Consider the following 5449-nt stretch of genomic DNA (forward strand, 5'->3'; position numbering starts at 1 on the left):
ACTTGAAAACTGACTGCACTGGTTTCCCAGTCTGTGCCAATGTTTTGTTGTTTGGATTCTTGGGCAATGTCTCCACTCCTTCTAAGAGACATATTTTCAACTCCTTTCCGTCATTCAGTGACTCTTGGCAAATATTCATATTCCTACGCTTCTGGCCTGGGAAGAGATTAATGTGTGGGGCAGTCGTGCGATGATTTGGTCAGGTCTCACCTAGTGTATAGTTTCTATTGTCACTGTCACTGTCACCCCATTGCTCATTGCATATTCGATATGCCAAAAACAGTAACAACAAGTCTCCCATGGAGATGTTACTGGTGCCCACTGGAGCAAATCAATAGTTTCTATTTACCCAAAATAAATCCAAAACATTCAATACCCATCTCTGATATGCCAGTGTGATGCCTAAAAATAGCTCTTGTACTTCAGTGAATAAACTCAAAAGATAAGGATTTTACAAAAGTTAGTATCTGATTCAACAGATTTATCGGGCATCAAACTGGTACTTGACACGAATTTCACTATTAAAATAAGTAGAACTCTTAAGCACGTAGATTATTCATTTTTTGGTGATCCATATCAATGCCTTTTTAAGGGAAACAGTCTCTTCTTTCCACAAAGCTCTAAATTTAGAGTCCCCAAATTTAACCTGATAAGAACAGAAGAGCTTTACAATAGTGTTTCTTAAATTTTAACATTTTGTAAACAAATGGAAAGGGAAAATAATCCTTAAAGAGATTAAAGGTATCAGTTCCCTTCTAGAGCTGCAATGGCAAAAAAGCTGCCTAATTCAAAGGAAGGAGAAAGTGAAACCAAATGGTCTAATTTTTAATAGATCAATAAGATGAAAAGAATAAACCAAAAGGAGTTGCTGAGATTATTTTTATAATTTAGCAGAGGTTTTTTTCAGTACAATTTAAAACAAAATGAACATTTTTTGGACTCTTTGAAAGAAAATTTTTATCATTTAAAAACAAAATTGTTTCCCGAACAAAGTAGTATACATTCACTGCATCTTTATGCCCCGTGTTCCTCCTACAACTGGGGAAAATGTGATATTTTTAATGTCCTCTCCCAATTTGTTTAACTGTTAAAAGAACACAGCAAACTTTCATCCACTAATGAATTCTTTCCACTCCCCCGCCGCTGTCCCTCTCTGGCTAGTATTATTTTTTAAAAGACAAATATTGCCATTAGAAGGAAATAAAAATGAGTTTCAACTTAGGCCTAGGGTGGATAATCAAATTAAAAAGAGAAATGATTATTGTTGAAGGCAATACTTCAGTTTATACGGAAAAAGAGTGCCTGCTTCATTTATTTATTCTGTATAAGTCCAGAAATCAATTGAGTCTAAGTTTAAATTATGTTGTGTGATAAAAATTAAACTTTTGAGGGATGCCAATATTCTAACTGCTCCCCCTAAATATTTCTAATTCTTTACCTAGATAGTGGCCACAGACTCTTTCTCATGTAATTGTAAGCTGTGATTAACCCTTCAATCGATCTCAAGTTTTATAAAGTTTGCATTTCTTTCTGTTTGTCTAGGGGTCATGCTCAGCAGTGCTCAGGTTGTACTCCTGGCTCTGTGCTCAGGGATTATTCGGGGTAGGGCTTTGGGGACCATATGGGGTGCCGGGAATGAAATCTGGGTTGATGGTATGCAAGGCCACCATCAACCTTGCAAGCCACCAGCAAGGCTACCAATGCAAGCACCCCTCCTACTGTTCTATTTCTCCAGCCTTGACAATTAGCATTTCTACATCAGATTTCTCCTTCACAATGGCATGCTTCTCTTTAATTTTCTACACATCAGAATCATCAGATATTGCTACAAGAAAACTTGTCTGTGGGCTTCAAAATCATAGTATCTTTGAAGAATCCGAACCAACCACAGTTAATGGCTATTCGCACCTCTTCTATTTGATTGGAAGATTTTTTTTAAAGTAATATTTCACTCTCATGAGTATCATTCATCACCTATTTATATTTTAGAGTTAAATTTAATGTATTGGTCTTGGTTGAATTATGTCAAAGGTAAGGTGTGTGCCACATAAAAAGGAGTGTAACAATTTACAATAATTAAAACAAGTTGTACATCAGCATACTGGTTGGAAAGTCTATCTGTATATCTGTAGTCCAAATGGACAGGCAATGCCATCTGCCAAAGAAGTGAAGATGAATATAGATCATGGTCTTCCCTCTCTCTCTCTTAGTATTGAATGGCTTCTTTGTACCCCTCACCCCACCTCCTGCCCCAAGGGTATAAGAATCTCCAAGGAAAGTTTCAAATACATACCATCCCGTTTTTTTGTTCCACTCACAGAACTGATCCAGATACTGCAAAGATTAAAGGTAATATACAGGCATGCTATGATAACTACCATAGTTATCATAACTACCATGCTTATCAAGAAATGGTACAAATTATTATGATATTTGGGGCTGGAGAGACAGTACAGTGGGTAAAGTGCTTGCCTTGTATGTGGCCAATCCAGGTTCAATCCCTGGCATACGATGACCCCTGAGCTCCGCCAGGAATGATTCCTGAGTGCAGATTCAGGAGTAGCCCATGAGCACTACCAGGTGTGGCCCCAGAACAAAACAATAACAAAACAGAAGCAAAAGAGCAAAATTGTAATCATAAGAGCAAAATTATTATCATATTCAATACGGTCTGCTTTCTTTTCTCACTTTTCAAGTGTGAATCATTTTTGTTGTAGTTAATCTTTTCTGCTACCTTGCTTTTATAATGCACTGTGAGTTACTAAAACTTGATTATCGTTGCATGGGCCAGGGAGATAGTACAAAGGGTAAAACAGCTGCCTTGCATGCAGTTGACCGGGGTTCAATTCTCGGCACCACAAATGCATACTGCTAGGAGGACTCTCTGAGCACAGAGCCAGGAGTAAGACCTGAGCCCACCTGGTATAGCCTAAAAGCAAAGCACAAAACAAAAGCAACAGCAAAAACTCACCAATGAAAGTTAAATATAGTAATCTCTATTTCCTATTTGCTCTGATCTGGATGTTTGTGTCCCAACACTGAAATCCTTAAGCCCAGCTGTAATGGTACTAAGAGGTAGAGCCTTGGCATGATACTTAAAGTTTGAGAGCAAAGTTCTTTTGAATGAAATCAGCATCTTATCATAAAAGAGATTCTGCTCATTCTCATGAATGGACTCAGTGATTTTTATAAGGAATACCACGGAGATTCCTTATTTATGTGAAATGTCAATAAGATGGTCCCTGTTATGATCCAGGATGGTCTTCACCAAAATATGACTAGGCTGGCACTTTGATTTTGGGCCATTAGCCTCTAGAAGAGAAATAAATGTCTATTGTTTATTAGCCATCCACTCTGTGCTATTTTGCTATAGCAGCCTGAATAGATTAAGACACTTCTAGACTAAAAATGTTAAGGATTCAAATTTGTTGTAATTAGCTTTGCTTTCTACATAGTGCCAAGTGGAGTCTCTTGCTCACAATAGACTAATTAAAATGAGTGGAGATAAACAAAGCAGCCATGGTCTTGAAGACAATGTTTAAAATGAATTTTTGAATCTAAGTTATTGATTAAAATAACATATCTAACCATATCAAAATCAGATGCTACTTGATAGTAGTATTTATATTTTTTCACACTATATACCTCCAGGTAGAGTTATTAGCGCATAAAGATTTCTTTCATCATCTAGTCTCATGATTTTGCATCAAATCGCTTGGAGGTAGAACCTATATCTCAGCATCTGCAAGTTCAATCATAGTGCTCAGCATATGGCAACCACCTAATAAATGTTTACTGCATAAATAGCTAAATGGAAAAAGTTTCCAAACGAGTACGAAGACTCAAAGGACAATGGATCTAACTAAAATTGTCATTATTTCAATTTATAAGCTTTGTGAACAACAAAGAGAACAAAAATGGAGGCCCATGGAATTTTCAATACAAACTAGAATATATAACCATTTCCTATGATGCGCAGAAATATTGGGACTTTTGAGAGTTATAAATGGTGAGAATGTTCAGGCAGATGCTATTTATTTGCTTTTATAATCCAATCAAAATAATACTTGTAAGAACCTTTTGATAGTGAAAGAATATGGATGATAACTTACTTAAAATAGCCTTAGGATATATTTTGCTAAATTTTCTTGGTTTGCTTTTGAAATGTACCTGGTCTAACTCCTGGTGGGACTAAGGGAACCCTATGGGGTACCAGGAATTGAATCTGGACTGGCTTCATGCAAGGCTGGTGCCCTATCCCCCCATACAATGTCTCTGGGCCTGTGCTATTTCTTAATATACTTAAGGCAATGCTAAGAAAGAAAATATAGGTCGGAGGAATTAAAACTAGACTCGGGGAAGAACTTTCATAACCCTATAGTAGACCCATTTTCTTAGCATTCTCAGATTCAACATTCTGACAATAAGAACACCTAAGATCATTTTTAAAACTGTAATCCCTTATTATTCCTAGTGACATATACCAAATGAACAAAAATTAATATCCATGTGTTGATTTTTGATCTATGCAAAGGTCTGTTCTCAGACCTTCACTATTTTTATCTTTCCACCATTGTAGGTAGAGCTGTATCACTGTCATCTCGTTGTTCATCAATTTACTCAAGTGGGCACCAGTAACATTTCTATTACACTCAGCCCTGAGATTTTAGCAGCCTCTCCTTACTCATCTTTCCCAACGATTGGAGGAATGAGACCTATCGTTATTGTTTTTGGCATATCGAATACGTCAACATGTAGGTAGAGCATCTTTAGGAAATATCTAGGAGTGACAGTTACTTCTATATATTGCTTAATTCATAGGAAGAAGTGCTTCTGTGTTGAGATAATCAAAGTTGGAAACAGTGTGGAGGGGGGTCTACAAGCTCAGAGTTTCAGAAGACCATGCAGTAGATACAGAAGGTGATTACCATTTTAAGAATGAATCAATGTCAAAAGGAGGGGTGATTGGGTCCTTGGGTGAGAGTGATGGTACACCAGTGATGGGTATCATGTTGAAATTTTTAGCATGAGAAACCATTTTTAATAGTATTGTAAATCACAGAATATCAATCAATAACAATTTTTTAAATAAATAATTTTTTAAGAAGAAAAACGAAACTCAGATTGAAATGGAGGAACATTAACTTCCTTTACAGGTATACATCTGAGGCTATCTTATTGTTATTGGATTCATCTACAAACACTTAGGTTAATTCTTTCAACCTATATTCTAAGTAAGAGTCACTGAGTTTAGGAAGTTCCCTATTCCATTTAAAAAAATAGATGGGAAGATCAGAATCCATAAGGTACATTGAAAAACATTCAGCAAAACCCTCCACGATATTGAAGCTAAAGATATCTTCAAAGATGAAACTCTACTAACCAAGCAAGTGGAAGTGAAGATGAACAAATGGGACTACCTTAAACTAGGAAGCTTTTGCACCTCAAA

The sequence above is a fragment of the Sorex araneus genome, chromosome 10, assembly GCF_027595985.1.
Source record: "Sorex araneus isolate mSorAra2 chromosome 10, mSorAra2.pri, whole genome shotgun sequence".
In the NCBI taxonomy this organism is placed as follows: Eukaryota; Metazoa; Chordata; class Mammalia; order Eulipotyphla; family Soricidae; genus Sorex; species Sorex araneus.